Raw genomic sequence first — 23,528 nt, forward strand, 5'->3', positions numbered from 1 at the left:
AATCCTTCACTTTCATGCTTCTATTTGCAAGAAAGGGGTCTAATTGTCACTCAAGAAATCCCTGTGATTAATTCATCCTTCGTTCTCAAATTACTAAAAACAACAGAACTCCCCAAACAGATAGCAGTCATTCACTGCAACAGACACCAAACATAATCATCAAAGTCCAGTCACTACTTAGAGTAATGCCTATGCTGACCAACAGGCCAAACTGGTTGCACAACAGCAATTCCCCTTCCATCCTTTCCCGCTTACCCCAAACACCCTGCTCTCACCTCAGTATTCACCTACACAGCTACAATTAACTCACAAACCTACCTGTGGCCAAAACACTCAGGGACATACAGTCCAGGGCTCAGAACTCCTCCTCCCAGACCAACAGGCCTCAAACATCATCAGGCCGACCCAACTGTGTCCACACAGACACTCAAGCTCCACACAGACTCCTACTCATCCTTCCCCAGAGAACATTATTCACCAAGTCACCCACCCCTGTCATCTCTGCACCAAATCCTTTCCTCAAATTCATCTACCTCTTTCCTTCCCAACTCCCCAACTTCAGGGGCCACACCCCAGACAAAGACAAACAAATGGATTTTACTCACAGAGCTCACCGTAAAACCTTCCCACCTCTACCTCACCCATTCATAGTCCCCATTATCTGTTATTCTCTTTACTCCCTGTCATTTTTACTGCTGGTCTCATCTTCACTGTCTGCTGTAGACCATCTCTCCCTGCAACACCAAGACTCTCCTATCGCCCGCTACAATTTTAGGCTTAAACACCTTACACTGCCTAAACAAAGCCCTCCATCTTACTCCCTCTTCCTCTATTCCTGCTCATTCTCCTCCTAGGACACATAGCTTTACTGAAAGCCCACTCTACAACTTTCAACCTCACTACTCCTCTCTCCCCCATACCTCCCACCCTAAAAACTCAAACCAAAATTCTCCAGTACTACCACACACAACAAATAGCCCCGACTCCAACCAAGCCTCCCCCTGCCCTCTCTATGAGCTCCCCCAATGCCCCCATCTTCACCATCCCCCAAACTGATAACAAAACCTTGTGGTGAATAATTATATGACCATCAATAGATTCATCACTCTTTGTTTCCCATACTATCAACTTTACCCCTTCACACAAATATGAAACATCATTATGACAGCTGGACAAACGACCACCTGTTGGCAATGTGGGCTCTACTTGGCCCTGCCCCACCAGCCCTAAACAATGCCAATAATTCGACCCTTGATGTTTTTATATCTCTGTCTTTATCATGAGGACACCCCATGAAAACAAACGTCCACATCTCACTGTTCTTCAACTAACAAATGACATCATTTTCAACATAATCATCAAAAACACTTCCTTTCATCAATACTCCTTAGATAAAACATGGGGATAAGCCTTTAAGAGGGAGCAGATCCATCCTCAGGAAGAGAAAAAAGATTCCTCATATTTTGCCCAATGCCCTTTGGGGCCCCACTACTAAGTACCCTTGCTGATGTCTCCCCCGACTCCGCACCCTGGACACCTCACACCACAGCTCTCCCTTTCCTCTCTCCTTAAGTGAACAGTTGAGGTCGAGGCTCTCTCCAGCAACATTAATATCACTGACAAGATTTTCCCATCTGGTCTTCTCGGAGGGCATAGGTCCTTCATCTCCTCCTCTTAACAGGACCTCTCACACTATTCACTATATTTTACTTATAACTCCCTGTCTTTTAACACTCTTTTTCAAGGTTTCTTTAATGCAGAATATTGACCTTCACTATCAGGGAGCTCCTTGTCCTGGCTGAGACCTTGGCACTAGCCTCTACATTGGCCTGACCCATAATCCAGGCAGTGCAACAGCCCCATCACGAGCAGGATCCAGTCTAAACTGATCGCCTCTCCTGTTCACCCATAAAACAAAAAGACAGGAATGATGGGTTCTGCCAGCCTAGGCCTTAGCTATCTCTAGCATGGCATTTGCCCAGCTGGGCACTGGGCTCCCCCAAATTGTAGCATATCTCTTCAAAAGTAACTTCTGTGGTTTTTCTTCTAGTTCCAGAAATAAACTTTCCACTGCCTTTTTGTACATACACCAAGCCTTCTCCAATCCCAAGGCTCCATAACCATCTAAGTGTTGCACCCCCAGCCCAACTCCACTAAAGGCTGTTCCCCAGCTCCCCCTTTCTGGGGGTTCTTGAAGTCTCCAGCAGCCTCCAGCACCCACAATAAAGGATTTTTCTTATCTCTTTCTTTATCTCTCCACTGCACCAAAAAACCTAACAATGTCTGACTACAGACAAAATGTGAACAAAATGACCAAGCATGGTCAAGCATGGAAAAGACGCTGGACAGCTCAGTCTTTGTGTATAATCCCACCCCATTCTTGTCCCTGCTCCAGGAGGACTTCAATAAATCAGCACCGCCTATGTGTGGCTGCTTCTTCTTTATCAATTATAGTTTTAACTTCATTGAAGACAAGATTTCTTAGGACACCCAATCAACCCAGTCATAGAGTTACTCTGCCCTCACTTCCTGACAGCATCTAATTAAGCATCTTATTAAGTCCAAAGTCTTTCCTTATTAAATCCTCCTCTACTTTGCCTTACACAAGCCCAAATCCTATGATAGTTAAATATTCAGTTTTAAGTGTCTAGGATATAGACCTGATTTAAAAAAAAAAAACAAACCAATCTACATGTTGCCATGAAGATATCTTGTAGATGGGACTAATTTCTTAATAAATTCACATTAAGTAAGAAAAGTTATCCCAGTTGAACTGATAGGCTGGATCCAGTTAGTTGAGAAGACATAAGGAAGAGCTGAGGAATCTCCAAGAAAGGAGAAAGTCCGTGCACACAGCAGTTTCTGCCTATGACTAATCTCCTGGTGATACCTGCCCCATGGACCATGGACTTGGCTAGTTCACCACCACAGTTATACAAACTAGGTCTTGGTAGTAATTCTCTTAAGATCTATCTCTGATGGGTTCTACTATGGTTCCACACACCTCACAGTTTTCATTGGCAAGTTTTTACCCTCATTTCAAAGAACAATAAAACCAACTTTTCATGCAAGAGTGTGGTCTTGGTGGTCCTTAGTGGAGGACAGTGTCTTGCTAAGTAATTGGGAAGTATTTACAACTACCGCCTTCAGAATATAAAATCCCTGGGATGTGAAATTATACTTGTCATACTTGAGTAATCATGTATGCTTTACAAGGAGGATATTGTAAATTTATTTAATATTTAAGCTCTGAGCTTAAATATTTTGTCCTGGGCTACAGAGCTGATAACTAGTACAGCTGGAGTGTGACAAAAGCAAGACATGAGCCCTCCCTGGAGGAGTTTCCCATGTGGATTCAGAAGCCAGTGCCCTAACATAACTGAGACAGATACTATGAATATCTTTCATCGGTTTTTTCCACTGCTTCATTTGAGATGCTGGATATGAATAAGGTGTGACACTATTCTCACACACTATTCAGTCTTGCAACAGAGAACAGAAAGTTGGAGAATTGTAAGAATCTTTTTAGGGTTTGTAAGTACATTATTTTGATGTAAAGTCTTACATATTCATATCAAATCAAGTGGATTGGTACAGTGATGAGGTTAATGATGCAGGTGTGGCTTCTTCACACAATAATGAAATCAGTGAAGCAGATGGATCTTGCACACAATGATGAAATCAGTGAAGCAGATAGATCTTGCAGAGATAACCATTCTGTTTGTTTCTTCATTTGTTTGTTTGACCCAGAGTCTCCCAAGGTGGTTCAGGCTAGCTTTGAACTCCCTAAGTAGCCTAGACTGAACTCCTGGTGATCCTCCTGTCTCAGTTTCCTGAGTTTTGGGTTTACAGGGTGCACAACCATGCCCAGCAAAAAGCTTTGGCAATTGCTTGATTAAAGCAATTGATTCTCTAGTCTTCAAGAGTCTGTGGTCAACAGACTTGCAGTATCAGCATGTCTGTAGGATCCATTAGTCCTGTGGGCCCCACTCTGCCTCTGACCACCAGTGTAAAGCATCAGTGAGGACTTAGCAGTTCTAGAGATTGGCCCTGCTGCAGCCTGGGTCCCTTAGTTTGGTCTAAAATCGGCTTTTGCACACCCTGTGAGTTAGCTGGCACCAAGCACTTGCTGAGTCACCCTCCCTCGCCTCTATCCTAACCATCATTAACTATTCTGCTTGTTTCCTTTGCTCAGCTTGTTTCTCACAACTTTCCTTCCTGTGCTCCTTCCTGAATCAACGGCTGAGTCTGTTGTTCTTCATCACCCATCTGGTGATTGCCAACAGGCTCCAGTTCAGAGATTCCACAGCACTTACTTGGAAGGGCTTTGGGAGAAGACTATGAAAAGAAAATGTGCTTAACTCTCCTCTTGGTACTTTATCCCGATATAGGAGAAATGCTAGATGTCAAATATGCCAAATTCATGTTCCCCAAGGTCAAACAATGAATTGCAAGAAACAATGGAAGTTTTCCTTTTCCTTTATTTATTTAAAGAAAGACTAAACAAAACAGAAAATAGGTAGAAATAATACATACATTCAGAAAAAAAAATAAACAGTAAGAAATCACTAGCTGATTTTTACATATTGTCATTTTACAAATAGTTGTTCAAGGCACAAAAATGGAACATGTAAAGTGGAAATTCAAGCAATGAGACGGTAAACAGTTCTGTTCAACTATCCAGCAAAAACTTAGTAACATGGTTGTCAATCCTATACACTTAAACATACATGCAGTTATCCATATCTTCATTTATGTTTAGATTAAACAAACTAAAGCAGGTTAAAATCATTCTGAACAAAGAATAATAGTATTGCTGGATTTCGCATCATGACACTCCATGATCAGCACTGGGTACTGTAGTGTCTTTTCTTAAAAATTTAATTTAAAGAAAGACTAAACAAAACAGAAAATGGGTAGGAATAATACATAATTTCAAAGAAAAAATAAAACAGTAAGAAATTACTAGTTGATGATTACAGATTTTCTTTTTATAAATAGTTATTCAAAATACTAAAGTGGAGCATATAAAGTGGGGATTCACACAATGAGATTGCAACCAGATCTGTTCAACAATGCAACAAAAATTTAGAAATATGGTTATCAATCCTATACACTTAAACATACATGCAGTTATTCATATCTTCAATTATGTTGAGATTGAATAAATCCAAGTGGGCTAACATCACTCTGAACAAAGAATGATACTATTGCTGGGTTTCACATTATGACACTCCAGGATCAGCACTGGGTATTTAGTGTCTCTTTTTCTTCAAAGTATCTGTTCATTTCATCATGTGTCATAAGATCAGTTCTAATAACTGTTTATAGGTTCTGCACATGCATGATTCTTAACATGTATTTCTAATCTTTCTATATTAGAGGGAGAAACAAAACAAAGCAAGGCAAAATAAAACATATTCCTATAAACACATGAAACAAAATAAACATATACGATCATTGTACAAAGAGTTCTACCATGGTTCCTGTGTTGTCTCTTGTTATCGTCAATAGAATTGGCTATATCGTCAGACAAAGTATAATTGAATATATCAGTACAGAGCAGTATTAATAGAAACACAACTTTGTATATAGTATAGAACTTCAAAAGCAGGCACTTATCAAACCAGAATGTGTATCGTAGAGTCTTGTAACTGCCTATACTCTCAGACTTGATACTATCAATCATATCAGTTTGGAATAAAATCTTCTCTGCCTCATTTCTGTTATGTTCTTTTTTTTGCCATCAGTTGTCTGCTTATCTTCTTCATTCTGTTTTCTGCTCCATTCATTGAGGCCTCTCTGCCACTGTTCCTGGAATCCTAGTACTTTTCTCTCTCTCTAGAATGCCCTGCAGTATTCTCTGTTGAGTTGGATTCGTGGTTGTGAATTCCCAAAATTCTTCTTTGTCTTGGAAGCATCTTGTTTCTCCATTAATTTATAGAAACATTTTATCAGGGTATATCAATCTGGGCTGGAGATTATTTTCTTTCAGGGCTTGGAATATTTCACTGTAGGCTCTTCTTGACTTGATGGTTTGTGTCAAGAAGTCTGCCATTATTCTGATGGGTCTTCCTCTCTAGATTATCTGTTTCTTGTCTCTAACAGCTTTTAATATTCTCTTCTTATATTGAATTTCTGGGATCTTTATTATTATATGCCTGGATGTAGCTCTGTTTTGGTTGTAGGTGGCTGGAGTTCTGTATGCCTCATATATCAGAATATCATTTCCTTTTCCTATGTTTGGGAAGTTTTCCTTAATTATTTCTGTGAATAACCTTTGCAGTTCCTTTGTTTGTATCCCAGCTTCTTCATTCACATTCTTTATTCTCAAGTTATAGATCCTTTTGTCATCTTCTAGCCTTTGTATTGTTACTGCTTGTTTCCTTGTTATTTAAAAAAAAATTCCCTTTCATACTCCCACATGGCAAAATTGTCCTCCAGTTTGGATAATCTATCCTTAGTTTCTTTCAAGCTGATTTGCCATCTTTCCATAGAGTTTTTAATTTCCTGGTGATCTCTTTGAATCTGCTTCATGTTTTCTATATTTTTTATATTCTTCATCAAGTGGTTCTCTCCTTTGTTTGAGTTCCTCGCTTCTTCTGTCTGTGTCTGCTTGAGGGTTCTTAGTATTTCTTTCATTAATCTTCTTATATCTTGCTTTATTTGGCTAAATATTTCACTTTTGAACTCGTCTATGAGGCCCCAAATATATCTCTATGTCCACTGGTGCCATGTGTGATATTGCATGTTTGCTGTTCTTATTCTCCTTTGTATTTTCCTGTCCTGGGTCAATGTTCTCAGGGTTGGGACCTGAGGACTTTTTGTTGTTGCTTCCTCTTCCCATCTTTTTTGCTTCTTCCAGGAGGCCCCAGTTTCTTTCTTTGTTGGTTACAATTCTTCTGAAGCACGCTGGCTACATGACCCGTCACACTGCCATGTGCTACTGAGTTGCAGACAAGGACAGCATATGCTGGCTCCTCCCCTTTGGATCAGTCAAGCTGCTGTGGCTGCACTGTATTACTTTGTGCCACCTCCCCTCTGGGTGGCAGTGACTGGAGCACGGCGGCAGGGGCAGTGGCAGTGGTGGTGGAGGTGGTGGACTTTGCTCCACCTCCCCTCTGGATTGGCAGCAGTTGCAGCAGTAGTGGGGGCAGGGGCGGGGGCAGCCAGTGGGTGCCGAGTTGCTCCACTGCCCCAGCCTCTGGCAGGCCCATGGTGACAGGTCTTGCCAGCAGCCCAGAGGCACCGGAGGCGGCAGCTGGAGTATGGTGACACCGCGATCAGTCAAGCTGCTGTGGTGTGTATTTCTTTGCACTGCCTCCCCTCTGGGGCAGTCAAGCTGCTGTGGCCTGCACTGTCAGTCAAACTTTCGAGGTTTCACTGCATTAGTGTGGTTAATGTGCACCACTGCTGTAGGGATTTGGTTTCAGATAGCCTATTGGGTCTCAGTCAGGTCATGTGACCCAGGCCTACCTCACTCCACCAATCCCATTTGGGAAGGGAACAACTAACTGAAGTCACTGCTGCCCTTTGTACTTGCCAGTCCTGCCAGTCCCAGAATGTTCTCCACTGGAGCCCCCCAATTTATGGAATGGCTCCACTCCTGTCACTCACCACAGGTTGATGTAGTCACCCTGCCAACTCAGCTCTCCTTTTGGCTCACTGGCCCCCGAACTCAATGTTGAAGAGGTGGGGCCTTGGATGGCATGGCAAGTCATGGTGAGACCTTGGCAAGTCACGGCAGGACCTCGGCAAGTTGCAGTGGGACCTTGGATGGTTGGCAAGTCACTTTAATTTCTTCTTGGGATGAGAGAATTCATCTCCCTCTGTTTGGGGCTCTCCACTCTGTATTATGTTGAATTCTAAGCTGACTATCTCAGGGAGGCTCTGTAGCCAGTTGTTATCTATCCACAATCTTTGCTCCTCCCCGAAACAATGTAAGTTAATAGAAAATTAATTGGAGAAAAGGGATGGAGGAGTAGGCATGGGGAATGGAGAACAGGGATAGAAACAGCTGCTGAGAGACAGGAGAGGTTCTGAATGGGTCGTAAACTACTCTATTTTAATTTTAACATCATTTCTACCGATTCTTTGTCAACACTGACTTAGTTGCTTTAGATGCCTCTTTTACATAAATTGTACAAAAGTGAGTACAAGGAAAAATACTCCTAGTAATTTTATGCCAAAAACCAAAATTACATTTCCTGATTTTACAGTTCTCAGGACGACATTCCAAACAAATTACATAGATTATTTGATGAAGTTTTTTATTTTAAAAATGAAAAAAGCCATAAAAACTATGATAGAGAAATTCAAAACAAAATGATAGATTAACACTGGTTAACATATTGTGTATTGTTATCTGCAAAGTGGTTGTTCAGAGTACAAGGTATAGGCATAAAAATGATCACACAAACAATGGAAGCACATTTGTAGGAAAGCTGATGTGCCTTCAGACTATAATTGTGGGAAGCCGCCTATGATGGCGCCCATTTCCTGCTTCCGGGTTCTTCCCGGCCTGAACAAGCCCGCCAAATTGTCATGTCTGCCCAGTTACCCGTGACGCTAGCCTATCAGCTTGTTAGACGCGCTTCTCTGTGATTGGATACTGCTTCCCCTTATAAGAGGCTGTTCCTGCCCCCAACGGGCGGAAGAGGAACCAACGTTGAGGGTGGCGGACCTTGTCAGGTCCGGTTCGCTGTACGCAATAAAGTTTGAGAGCTGATCCTGCTCGAGTTTGGTCTCCTGTCTTCCGCGGGTCCGGTCATATAATGTTAAGTGGAATAAGTCAGACACACAAACTTAAATACATGAGAAGCCCAAATATAAATAAAGAGGAAAATAAAATATAGATAATAGGAAACAGGGAGATGAACCTTTTGTAAAAGAGAAGGGAACCCAGAAATGGAGGGAAGGGTAGGGTGGTAAAGTGGGAAGACAAAAAAGAATTACGATAAGTTATACACATGTACCATCTCCTCAAGATGTAATCATTATGTACTATAAGCATGTAGTAATGCAAGTAAAATGAAAAATAAAAAATTACACACATAAACAATTTGAAACCTCAATTTTGTTCTAAAAATGTTCATTTTCTCAAGTTGATTTATGGATCATTCAACATCTCAGCAGTATTTTCCATCTTCCTCCTCTTTACCTTTCTTTCTTTCTTTCTTTCTTTCTTTCTTTCTTTCTTTCTTTCTTTCTTCCCTCCCTCCACTTTCTTTGTGGAAGTTGTTAATTATAATATGTATGCATATATATATATATATATATATGAGTTATAATAGCTAAAACAATTTGTAAAGAGGGAAAGAAAAGAAAGAAAGAAAGAAAGAAAGAAAGAAAGAAAGAAAGAAAGAAAGAAAGACAGTCTCATCACTTTTCAGGGCAATACTGTACATTATTGGTTAGGGTGTAAAATGACTTCACATTACAGAGCCTTTTAGCAGTTACATGTAAGAGTAAATATACCGTCTCTAATCTTAGGCTCTCTAATCTTAAACTCTTTAATCTTGAGCTCTCTAATCTTAAACTGTCTAATTTTAAGTGTTTGCCTAACAGCATTAAAGTATGTATTCAAAACAGAACCACACAAGATAATTCATAGAAGCTGAGCTCATAAAAAATAAAACAATACTAGAAACCAACTCAATTGTTAATAGGAGAAAGTAAGCAAAACAATAGAAAGGGAAGCAGAACCAAACAACAAAGTGAACCCCACAACATATGGAGTAAAAAAAATCAGGCACAAAAGAGTAAGTACCATATGATTCCTAAGTGAAGTTTTACAGCAAACTTATCCTATATCATAAGTTTTTATATCATCAGACCCCTCACTAGATCAAAATATAGGAATCAGATTGGGGTCAGGTATGCTGAGAAAGTCTTCAAGCAAAAACCCATGGTGAAGTTTGTGGACCTGTCTTGGTAGCAATGTGAGGTAGAGTGGTGCAAAGTGTTTGTTAAAAATTTTGGGCTATTGCATACTGAAGACCTGTGCATTTTATTAAATATAATTTTACCAGTACATTAAACATTTTAAAAGTTGAGTGAGCTTGAACTAAAGACAACAAAATACCAAAACTAGTAATGGAAAAATGACCTATTCATGTGTTTTTTAAAACATATTTGTGTTTTTTTGACTCCTTGATACTGAGAAAAGATGAGGCTAATCAATCAGATTTCATTATAATGAGAATAAGAAAAATCTAAAAGGCCCTTTAGTTAGATTATAGAGGTTAAGTTTCCTCTATTTGGGATCTCTTAAGGGATCTGATGATATAGAAACAGAATTCTTCCTGTTGTATTTGAGGTGAAGTTGTTACAGCTGATAGGGGCAGTGGGAATTAATGAGGTTAATCTAATTCTTTAAAATATTTTTACGAATTTAAAAAAAATTTATTTAAAGGAGGAAAACAAAACAAAACAGTATAAGGGTACAAGTAATACAGAATTTCAAAAAAAAAAAACAAACAGTAAGAAATACTAGTTAATAGATTACATATAGTCATCTTAGAAATAGTTGTTCAAGTTACAGGATTAAAGCATACAAAGTGGACATTCAATCAGTGAGACTGCAAACAGTTGTGTTCAGTGCTCCAACAAAAACTTAGTAATATGGTCATCTATCTTAACACACTGAAACACGCTTGCAGTTGTATCCTTTAGAGCACTTTTCCCCTCTCATTTTTACAGCATTTACACATTTTCTTAGTGCTTATTCCCATAGTTCTTATTACTATTTTTTTGGGAAGAGAATAAAATCAAATACGACAAAGCAAAGCAGTCAGTCAAAACAAAGGATGGACATAGTACATGATATAAAAACAATACAAGGTAATCAACAATGGTTATCATAATGCCTCTTGCTATCTTAAAAAGAATTGCCTATATCATCAGGTATAATAAACTTGAACAAAACAGTATAGAACAAGACCAATAAAACCCAAACATTGGAGACATTACAGGACTTCAAAAGAAGATAATAGTCAAATGAGAATGGGTGTCATAGTGAATCTTATTGCCTTCAAAGTAGTTGCCTATACCCTCAAACTTGATATTATCAAACAGAACAGAACAGAGTAAAATCAGTCAATACAAGATGGTGGGAGCAATAGAGGGCTTCAAATCAAGTTAATAGGAAATCAAAATGTTACTATAATATATTCTGCTAATTTAAAAAATTTCCCTTAATTAAAAATAACAATAATAAAATAAATAAATAATTTTTTTTTAAAAAAGGGGAGATTGAGATAAAAGAGGACATAACAATACAGGTCAAAGCGTAACAATTTCACCAACATAGTGAGTCACCACAAGATAACCCAACATAATAGTAGTTACCATAGTGTCTTTTTCCTTGAAATATTTGAGTATATCTTTGTATACTATGGCTTCAGACATATCAAGGCAGTGTGAAACCAATCAAGAGAATGAAAGTATTACAGGGTATGTAGAACCAGCTAATGGAAAATGAACAATGGTTTCTATATTATCTTTTTGCCTATAAAAATTTTTGTTTATACTATCACATATAATAAAATCCAGTAAGATACAACATGATAAAACCAATGGAGACAGAAGAATAACAATTTGATGGGACTTCAAAACAAGATATTAAATCAGCACTACCTACTATGATGTCTTGTTTTCTTCAAAATATTTGTTCATATCATCACAGGCAATAATATCACACAGCCCCAAATAAAGCCAACAGCTAGTATCAAACTAAATGGCCAAAAATTCAAGGCCTTTACTTTAAAATCAGGCACAAGACAAGGATGCCCTTTATCACCACTCCTATTTAATATAGTACTAGAAATACTAGCCAGAGCAATTAGACAAGACAGAGAAATAAAAGGGGTAAAGATAGGAAAAGAAGAAGTTAAATTATCATTGTTTGCAGATGACATGATACTTTACATAGAACACCCCCAAAACTTCATTGAAAGACTCTTAGATATAATAAATAAATTCAGTAATGTAGCTGGATACAAATCAATACTCAAAAATCAATAGCGTTCCTATACATTAACAACAAAATCACAGAGAGGCAAATAAGAGAAGCCACATCCTTTACACTAGCAACCAAACAAATGAAATATTTAAGAATTACTCTTATGAAAGAAATGAAAGACCTATACAGGGAAAATTATAAAACACTGAATAAAGAAATTGAAGAAGATCTCAGAAAATGGAAAGACATCCCTTGCTCATGGATAGGAAGAATAAATATTGTGAAAATGGCCATTCTGCCAAAACTGTTATACAAATTCAATGCAATCCCAATAAAAATACCACCAACATACCTCATAGATCTGGAGAAAGGACTCCTAAAATTCATCTGGAGTGAGAAGAGACCTAGAATAGCAAAGACAGTTCTAAGCAACAAAGCCAAGGCAGGAGGCATCACAATCCCTGACTTGAAGTTATACTACAAAGCAACCGTAGTAAAATCTACATGGTACTGTAATCAAAACAGAGCCAAAGATCAATGGAATAGATTAGAAGATACAACCACAACTACAAACACACTCAACTACCTTATTTTTGATAAAGGAGCCAAACAGGTTCACTGGAAGAATGACAGTCTCTTTAATAGATGGTGTTGGAAAAACTGGCTCTCCGTACGCTGAAAACTAAAACTAGACCCATGCCTATCACCATGACCTAAATTAAAATCTAAATGGATCAAAGATCTGAATATTAAAACAGAAACACTAAATCTATTGGAAGGCAAATTGGGTAAAAACCTTGAATACATAGGGATAGGTAGAGAATTCATGAACAGGACTCAAACTGCATGGGAAGTACTACCCAGAATCAATAACTGGGGTCACCTCTTATTAAAAAGTTTCTGCATGCCAAAAGAAATCTCCAGCATAGTGAAAAGAAAACCCACAAACTGGGAAAAAATCTTAGTGAACTGTCTCTCAGATGAATGACTTCTGTCTAAAACATATAAAGAATTAAAAAAGTCAGACCCCCAAAATTCAAAGATCCAAAAATGGGTATCTGAGATGAATACACACTTCTCAGATGAAGAAAAATACAAATTGCAAATAAATATTTGAAAAAATGTTCACCATTATTAGTCATTAGAGAAATGGAAATTAAAACCACACTGAGATTCCATCTAACTCTTGAAATAATCGCCAGGATCAAGAAAACCATCAACAACAAATGCTGGAGAGACTGTGGGGAAAAAGGAACTTTCCTGCACTGTTGGTGGGAGTGTAGACTAGTGCAAACATTGTGGATTTCAGTCTGGAGATTTCTCAAAAATCTGGGATTGGAAGTCCCATTTGTTGCAGCTATTCACTTCTAGGCATATTCCCAGAAAAACTGAACACATCATACCACAGTGATATATGTGCATCCATGTTTATAGCAGCACAATTTGTAATAGCCAGATCTTGGAAACAACCTAAGTGTCCATCCACTGAGGAATGTATAAAAAACTGTGATACTTTTATACAATGGAATACTACTCTGCTATAAAGAAGGATCACATTGAGATAATTCTAAATAAAGGAATGGAGCTTGAGACCATACTCATAAGTGAAATGAATCAAACTCACATGTATGAATACTGAATAGTTTCCCTATTGTAAGAAATGATTCAAATATATAAACGTATGTGGTAATCATGATTCCCCATTATGTGGCTCTGAAGCCTTTTAAAGTTTTCACCTATTTTTTATAAATTTATAAGCTATTCATCATTCCTACTGACTTTTAAGAATATTTTTAATTTTAGAATTTTACATATATGTTTCTACCCAGGATCCTGTATTAAAAGCAACAGCTTCATACTACATTAAGCACTTTAATGAAGTTTCATTATCTTGGTTCTTTCAAATTACGCTTCATTGGTATTGTGAAAAGAAACACTTTGTCTCTGTACAGTAACTCTCTTGTGAGTTTTCTGAACAGTTTATTCTTCCAGAGACAAGAGATGTGAACCTACATCTGACTCTCAGTGGCTGGAGAGAATAAGTTCAATGCCAGATGGTTATTTCACTTGCACACAACTTCTGCAAAGGCTTCTGGTCAGTAAATTCCAGTTGAACTCATGCCTTCCTTGGTGGGGATCAGGTAGTGTTCCTGGGGGCTGCAGCAGAGTTATGCTGGGCTGCAAAGCCATTGTTCCCCCGCCTCCTATGTCCCTCACTTATCTTTAGGATTTAGTCCTTTACACCAAAGCTGTAATGCTTAATAGTGTCACTAGGAATTAACAGTTGTAAATATATCTGCACCAAATACAGGAGCACCAAACTATATAAGACAAACACTAATGGATATGAAAAATCAAATACACAAGAACACAATTATAATAGGAGATATTAACATGCCACTGTCACAAAGAGATAGATCAACTAGACAAAAAGTCAGCAAATAACAGAACTGAATCATATGTGTGAGGAAATGGACTTAGCGGATGTATACAGAGTGTTCCACCCATCCACATCAGAATACATATTCTTCTCAGCTGCACATGGGACATTTTCCAAAATAGACCCATAAAGCATTCTTAACTAAATGCAAAGGGAGCGAAATTATCCCATGCATAATGTCTGACCATAGCACACTAAAATTGGAAATCAAATGCAAAAACCCCTGCAAAACTGGCATAAATACATGGGAATTAAATAACAATCTTCTGAATAACCAGTTACAGATGAAATTAAATAAGAAATAAAACAATACCTACAATAAATACAATGAAAATGCAGATACAACATACCACAACCTATGGGATGCAATGAAAGCAGTCCTAAGAGGGAAATATATAGCAATAAATAGTCACATTGAGAAAATGGAATGAACATAAGTAAATAACTTAATTCTACATCTCAGGATTCTAGAAAAGGAAGAGAAAATCAAACCCAAAGTTCATAGAAGAGAGGAAATTTTAAACATTAGAGAAGAAATTAATGCAATTAAAACTAAAAAAAATACAAAGCACTGGTTTTTTGAGAGAATAAACAAAATTGATAAACCTCTGGCCAACTTTATCAAGAAAAAGAAAAAAAATTCAAATCCATACAATAAGGACTGAAAACAAGGAAATTACTACAGATCCCATGGAAATTCAAAAGATCATGAACACATACTTCTGAAAATATCTACTCACATAGGGTGGAAAACACAGAGGAAATGGACAGATTTCTAAAAACATATGAACTACCAAAGCTCAATCAAGAAGATGTAACAATTTTGAAAAATCCAATATCAGCTACTGAAAAATGTGATTAAAAACTTACCAACAAAGAAAATCCCAGATCGTGATGGATTCACAGTTTAATTTTACAAGAAATTTAGAGAAGATTTGACATCAATACTCCTTAAACTCTTCAGTGAAATTGAAAGAGAAGCAGTCCTCTCTATCTCATTCTTGGAGGCAAGTATCACTCTGCTACCAAAACCACAGAAAGACCCAATCAAAAAGGAGAATTGTAGACCAATGTCACTAATGAACATTAATGAAAAGATTCTCAATAAAATATTGGCAAATAGAATGCAGCAAATTGTCAAGAAGATAATACACCGACGACCAAGTGGGGTTTATTCCAGGAATGCAGGGATGGGATCAACATATGAAAATCAATAAATGTAGTACACCACATCAACAGGGAAAAAATAAAAATCACATGGTCATCTCAATAGGTGCAGAAAAAGCTTCTGATAAAGTCCAATACCTTTCCATGAGAAAAACTGTACAGAAACTCAGAATAGCTGGTATGTACTTCCATCTCATAAAGGCCATCTGTGACAAACCAAAAGCCAACAGTATTCTAAATGGACAAAATCAGAAAGCCTTCACTCTAAAATCAGGAACAAGACAAGGATGTCCACTATCACCACTCCTATTCAATATAGTTCTGGAAATATTAGCTAGAGCAATCAGACAAGAAAGATAAAATAAAAACAATAAAAATAGAAAAAGAAGAAGTTAAATTATCATTACTTGAAGATGACATGGTACTCTATATAGAAGACCCCAAAAACTCTATTGAAAGATTACTAGAGATATTAAACAAATTCAACAACATAGCTGGATACAAAGTCGACAATCAAAAATCAATAGCATTCCTGTATACAAACAAAAAACTCCATGAGAGAGAAATTATGGAAATATTGCCTTTCACAATAGCTTCTACAAAAATGAAATACCTAGGAAACACACTAACCAAGAATGTAAAAGACCTATATGCTGAAAATTATACTATTCTAAAAAAGGAGATTGACGAGGATATTAGAAAATGGAAATATATTCCTTGTTCTTGGTTAGGAAGAATCAATATTGTGAAAATGACCATACTCCCAAAACTGCTATACAGATTCAATGTAATCCCCATCAAAATACCACTAACATACCTTACAGATCTGGAGAAAATATTCCTAAAATTCATCTGGAAACAGAAGAAACATAGAATAGCAAAGGCAATAAAAGCAAGACAAGAGACATCTCAATTCCTGGCTTAAAACTATGCTACAAAGCCACAGTGATAAAGTTTGCATTGTGCTGGCAAAGAAATGACCTGAGGATCAATGGAATAGATTGGAAGATGTAAACACAACTACAAAGACATTCAGCCACCTTATATTTGACAAGGCTAAACAAGTTCACTGGAAAAAAGAGAGACTCTTTGATAAATGGTGTTGGAAAAATTGGCTTTCCACATGCCAAAGACTAAAAATAGACTCATGCCTATTACCATACACTAAACTAAAGTCAAAATGGATCAAGGATCTAAATATTAAAATAGAAACACTAATCTGCAGTACAGGACAAGGTAGGTAAAAATCTTGGAGACATTGGGGTAGGGAGAGAATTCATGAATGAAATGCAAACCTCATGGGAAATACTTCAAAGAATCAACAAATGGGATCTCATATTATTAAAAAGTTTTTGCACTTCCAAAGAAATCACCAACAAAGTGAAAAGAAAACTCACAAAATGGGAGAGAATTTTAGCCAACAATCCCTCAGACAAAGGACTTATACCCAGAAAGTATAAAGAACTGAAAAAAATCAAGTCCCTCAAATTCAAAGACCCCTTCCAAAAATGGGTATCAGAGATGAAACCACATTTATCAGATGAAGATATACAAATGGCAAATAAATACATGAAAAAATGCTCATCATCATAGGTCATTAGAGAAATGCAAATTAAAACCACACTGAGGTTCCATCTTACTCCAAAATTTTAGCTAACAATCCCCTCAGACGAAGGACTTAAGTGCCCCAAATTCAAAGACCCCCCAAAAAATGGGTATCAGAGATGAATCCACAGTTCTCAGATGAAGATATACAAATGGTAAATAAATATATGAAGAAATGTTCACCATCACTGGTCATTCAAGAAGTGCAAATTTAAAAAGCATTGATATTTCATCTCACTCTGGAAAGAATGACTGTCATCAAGAAATCAACTGATAACAAATGTTGATGAGGATGCGGGGAAAAAGAAACGCTTCTCCACAGTTGGTGAGAGTGCAGACCGGTGGAACCACTGTGGAAATCAGGATGGAGATTCCTCAAAAAACTAAGATTGGAAGTTCCATTTAATCCAGCTATTCCCCTCCTGTGTATTTTCCCAGAAAACTTGAAAAAGTCATGTCACAGTGATATATGTGCATCCATGTTCATAGCAGCACAATTTGTGATAGCTAAATCTTGGAAACAACTAAAATACTCATCAACTGCAGAAAGGATGAAAAAGAAGATTTTTTATACAATGGAATACTATTCAGTTATAGAAATGGTTTTGAGGCCTTTATAGGTAAATGGAGGCCACTTGAGAATATCCTCAGTAGTGAAATAAAGAAGACTCACATTAGTAAATATCATATTGTCTCTATAGTGTAAAAATAATAAGAACTGACAGAATAATGGGATCCAAAAAATATAATAGATAGTGTAAAAGTGAAAGGGAAGGAAAGTGCTCTAAAGGATATAACAGTATGTCTAGTGTGTAAAATGGATGACCATATTCCTAAATTTCTATTAGATCATTGAGCAGAAGAGATTGCACTGTCAATATGTGAGTGTCTAGCCACTTTTTATGCTTTGATTTTGTAACTTTAATAACTATTGTTAAGATGACAATATGTAATGTATCAACTAGCATTTTTATGATGTCAAATTTTTTTGAATTCTGTATTCTTTTTTCTATTTTGCTTTTTAATTGTATCTTCTTTCTTTCTTTAAATAAAATTTTAAAAAAGAAATGAAAAGATGTCTCCTGCTCCTAGGAGAACAAAATTGGCAAAATGGCTATATTACTAAAAATATTTAAATTTAATGCAATTCTAATCAAAATACCAGCGATATTCTTCATAGAAAAAAATTCCCAAAATTGACATGGAATCAGAAGAGATGCAGAATAGCCAAAGAAATCCTAAGCAATAGGAGCAAAGTAAGAGGCAGTTCAATCCCAGATTTTAACTTATACTACAAATCTACAGTAATAAAATGCATGGTACAGGTACAAAAAATAGGCATGTTGATTGAAGGGCTAGAATTCAGGATGCACAAACAACCCCATGCACCTACAGCCACCTAATATTTGACAAAGGGGCCAAAAATATATGCTGAAGAAGAATAGCCTCTTCAACAAATGGAACTGGGAAAATTGGTCATCCATGCACAGAAGAATGAATCTATACTCATATTTCTCATCCTACACTAAATGCAAATCATACTGGATTAACGACCTAGATATAAACACTTAACCTCCTGGAAGACAAGAAGAGTAAAACTCTTGAAGAGTCAGACAAAGACAAGGACTTTCTGAGTACAACCCCAACTGCACAAGAAACAATATCAATAATCAACAAATGAAATCATACCATATTTTAAAAGCTCCTGCACAGCCAAGGAAGTCCAGTGACTGAGTGCAGGCTTCCTGGGTCTGAGTTTGAGTGCTGCCTCTTCCCACCACCATCTCAGTGTCCATGGATATTGTGAATCTTCTCCAAGTCAGTAATTTCTTATTGGTAAAATAAGTTGTCACAATTATAGTTAGTTCATAATTATAGTATTTACCTCATTATGATTAAATAAAACACACATGTAAAGAATTCAACAAAGTTCCTGGGAAACAATGTTTCCAGTGAGTATGAAAATTGTCAAATGTAGTTGCTTACATCAACTCTAACAGAAATAGGTATAAAAAGAATAAATCTAAGAGGTGACTAAGGGTTCTCATGGGTGGTTGCTGATCACAACTATCACTAGAACACATTTTGCCCAAATGCCATTGCAATTGCAATGCTATAAAAAAATGCTCCTGCAAAGAAATCTGCCCAGCACCTGTTTGTTCATTCTCAGACTGATACCACCCTTGTTATTTTCTATGGCCAAGGCTTATTGCTTCAAAGTATCTTATGTAATCCTCCCAATTTTTGCCTTTAAAAACTTTTTGCAAGCTCTTTGAATATGCTCATAGTTTAATATTGCACACTGTTCTTATTGCATGTTCTGATATCTTCAAATAAATATTATTCTTGGAGAAAAAAGAGAACACAAACTGGATGGCAAATTGATAGACCCCAAAAAGGCCAAAAATTTAAAAGGGAGCCCCCAACCCCCCTAAAAAGGTGTTTGTGGGTGGATGGAGCACTGGGGCTTCTGAAGTACAAATTAAAGAGTATTTTGGAGTCTTTGGAGAGGTTGAAAATATGGAACTTCCCGTTGGATAGAAAAACAAATGAAAGGAGAAGATTCTGTTTCATCACATATATAGATGAAGAGCCTGTCAAATGGTAGAAAAAAGATACCATCAAACTGGTTCTGGAAAATGTGAAATCAAAGTTGCACAACCCAAAGAGGAATATCGGCAGTAACAGTAACAACAAGAAAGAGGAAAAGGCACTGCAGCTGGGGGACAAGGTGAGACTAGAAGTCATAGCCAATGTCAGGGCCAAAACTAGAACCAAGATGCCATGTCCATGTGGCTCTTGACATTTCTGGGATGAAGGACTGTGAGAGGATAAGAAAATAAGAGACAAAAGCTGGGGTCAGGTGGAGCCCTTACTCTCCTGATGGGAGAGAAAGAACTGCTTAGAGCTTTGGAACATTGCTCCCAGTGCTTAGGAGCCTGACCAGGTTCCTGAAACATTGGAGGAGGCTCAAGAGGTGCTTCAGGCCTGACTGGACCATGCCTAGTGATCTTCTTTCAACCAGTGGGAGTTGAGGGCATGCAATGTGAGTTCCAGCATGCTTTTACTCTCTCAGAGAAAGCTTTGGACCATCACTCCCAGAAGTTAGGAGCCACCCAGCTTGCTGAACCAATGGAGGAGTCAAAGGAGGTCCTGCAGGCCTGACAGTGCCATGCTCAGAGACCTCCATTCACTCTCAGGAGCTGAGGGCACACAAGGTGATTTTCAACATGCCCAGGGGAAGCTTTGGAACATTGCTTGAAACTGGGAAATATAAGAAAATGACAAAATGAAAGATGGAAATGCAATCTCAAACCTCCAACCCATCCCAAGAAAGCCTAGGTATCATGTGCATAAAAGAAAATATAAGCCATACACCTGAAATGATATCTACTGAAATAAAGAAACAAATCTGTTAAGCCATAAAAGAACTCAAATCAGAAATACTCTCAGGAAAAAGAAAAAATGATAAAAATAATAAAAGAAATGTTGAACACATCTAAAGAAGACACAGTTAAAAAATTAGAGGCACAATGCAAAAAGATGGAAACACTGAATGAACTATATAAGAAATAAACAGAATGCATGAAACAGATTCAAAGAGATATATAGGAAATCAAAAATTCCATTGAAAGTTGACAAAACTGTCTCAATGAAAATGAAGATAGAATTTCAGACCTTGAACACAAGATTTCAGCTAGTGAACATGAAAGGGAAGTATTTTAAAAATAACAAGGAATCAGGAAATAAGAATTCAACAGCTGCAAGATGATGCAAAGAAAAACAACATAAGATTGATAGGGGTAAATGAAAAAGAAGCAGACAACACAAATGATATCAAGAGGCTATTTGCAGAAGTAATAGCTGAAAATTTCCCAAACATGAGAATGAAAACTGACATACAGATCAGTGAAGCATATAGCACTCCAAATAGCCATAACCAAAATAAAACTACACTCAGACATATAGTAATCAGCATCCCAGATATCCAACATAAGAACAGAATATTACAAGCTGCAAGAGAGAAGAGACAGATCACCTATAAAGAAAAGCTTATCAGAATCACAGCAGACTTCTCAACACAAATAATAAAGTCAAGAAGAGCATGGAGTGAAGTATTTCAAACCCTGAAGGAAAACAACTTCCAACCCAGATTGATGTAACCTGAAAAACTGCCCTCCAAAATGGATGGAAAAATAAGATACTTCCATGACAAAGAACAGCTGAAGAACTTCATGGTAACCAAACAAACCCTGCAAAGAATATTGAAAGACATTCTAGTTAGACATAGAAGAAAACCACTAAATAAGGCAAACAGTTAAACAGAGTGGAAAGGTTAAGAATCAACAGCAGAAAGAGAACATGAAAAATAAACCAATATATTTCAGTTATTACCATTAATGTAAATAGCCTCAATGATACAAGAATGATACAAAGAGATAAAGAAGGTCAATACATGGTAGTTAGGGGAAAACTTCAAGAGGAAGAGATAACAATCTTAAATATATATGCACCAAATTCCAGATCACCCATCTATACAAAACAAATATTAACAGAAATGTAAATCAAATAAGCAATAACACAATTATAACAGGAGACCTTAACATGCCATTGACACAGTGGGACAGATCAACCAGACAGAAAATCAGCAAAGAAATAATAGAACTGAATCACACCTGTGAACAAATGAACTTGATAGATTTATACAGAGTGTTCCATCCAACAAGATCAGAATATACATTCTTCTCAGCAGTACATGGGACATTGTCTAAAATAGACCATATACTAGCCCACAAACATGCTTAAGTAAATGCAAAAGAATTGAAATTATTCCATGTATGTTATCAAACCATAGCACCATAAAACCAGAAATTAATGATAAAAGAAACTGCAAAAACCCAGCAAACACATGGAAATTGACTAATACACTCTTGAGCAATCAGGTCACAGGGGGAATTAAAGAAGAAATTAAACAATATCTGTAAGCAAATGAAAATACAGCTTACCAGAACCTGTGTGGTGCAATGAAGCAGTCCTCAAGGGAAAATTTATTACACTGAATTCCTACATTAGGAAAACAGAATGAACCCAAATATACAACCTGATGCTGCACATCAAACATCTAGAAAAAGAAGAGCAAGTGAAGTCCAAAGCCAAAAGAAGGGAGGAAATTATAAAGATCAAAGCAGACATTAACGCAATAGAAACTAAGAAAACAGTAAAAAGAATCAATGAATCAAAGAATGGGTTCTTTGAATGAATAAATGAAATTGATAAGCTCCTAGCCAACCTTATTAAAAAAGGAAAAAAATTCAAATTCATGCAATAAGGAATGAAAAGGATGAAATCACTACAGACTCTGTGGAAATACAGATCATCAACACCTATTTTGAAAACCTCTACTCTCATAGGTTTGATAACATAGAAGGAATGGACAGATTCCTAGAAACATATGAAGTACCAAAGACTGTCAAGAAGATGTAAAACTTCTGAGTAACCCAATCTCTAGTAATGAAATTAAAATATAATTAAATCCTTATCAACAAAGAAGAGCTCAGGCCCAGATGGATTCACTACAGAATACTACAGGAAATAAAAAGAAGACTTAATGCCAACACTCCTCAAACTCTTCAATGAAATTGAAAGGGAAGCAATTCTTCATAACTCATTCCTGGAAGCACATATTACTCTAGTACCAAAACCTGAGAAAGACCCAACTAAAAAGCAGAACTACCGGCCAGTGTCCCTAATGAACATAGATGCAAAAGTTCTCAATAAAATATTGGCAAACAGGATGCAACAAATCATCAAGGAGGTTATACACCACAACCAAGTGGTATTCATCCCATGCATGCAGGGTTGGTTCAACGTATGTAAATCAGTAAATATAATCCACCATATCAATAGAGCCAAAAATAAGAATCACATGATCATTTCTATAGATGCAGAAAAGCTTTTGATAAGGTATAACACTCATTCATGATAAGAACCTTACAGAGAATTATAATAGATGGTCTTTACCTCAATATGATTAAAGGCCATCTATGACAAACCAGCAGCCAGCAGCATATTAAATGGCCAAAAACTGAAAGCCTTTCCTTAAAATCAGGCACAAGACAAGGATGTCCCTTATTACTGCTCCTATTCAACATAGTACTGGAAATACTAGCCACAGCAATTAGACAAGGAAAGAAATAAAAGGAGTAAAGATAGGAAAAGAGGAAGTTAAATTATCATCATTTGCATATGACATGGTACTCTACAAAGAAGACCCCCAAAATTCCATTGAAAGACTCCTAGATATAATCAATAAATTCAGTAATATTGCTGGACACAAAGTCAACACTCAAAAAT

At 37.1% G+C, this 23,528-nt stretch overlaps 1 pseudogene; it reads left to right on the forward strand.

Annotated features, from left to right (window-relative positions):
• The window catches only part of LOC134473779 (heterogeneous nuclear ribonucleoprotein D-like), a 36,547-nt pseudogene that overhangs the window by 6,205 nt on the left and 6,814 nt on the right, over nt 1–23,528 (forward strand).

This window comes from Cavia porcellus, unplaced genomic scaffold (genome assembly GCF_034190915.1).
Source record: "Cavia porcellus strain 051 isolate PalLab524CR breed Dunkin Hartley unplaced genomic scaffold, mCavPor4.1 scaffold_28, whole genome shotgun sequence".
Taxonomy (NCBI): Eukaryota; Metazoa; Chordata; class Mammalia; order Rodentia; family Caviidae; genus Cavia; species Cavia porcellus.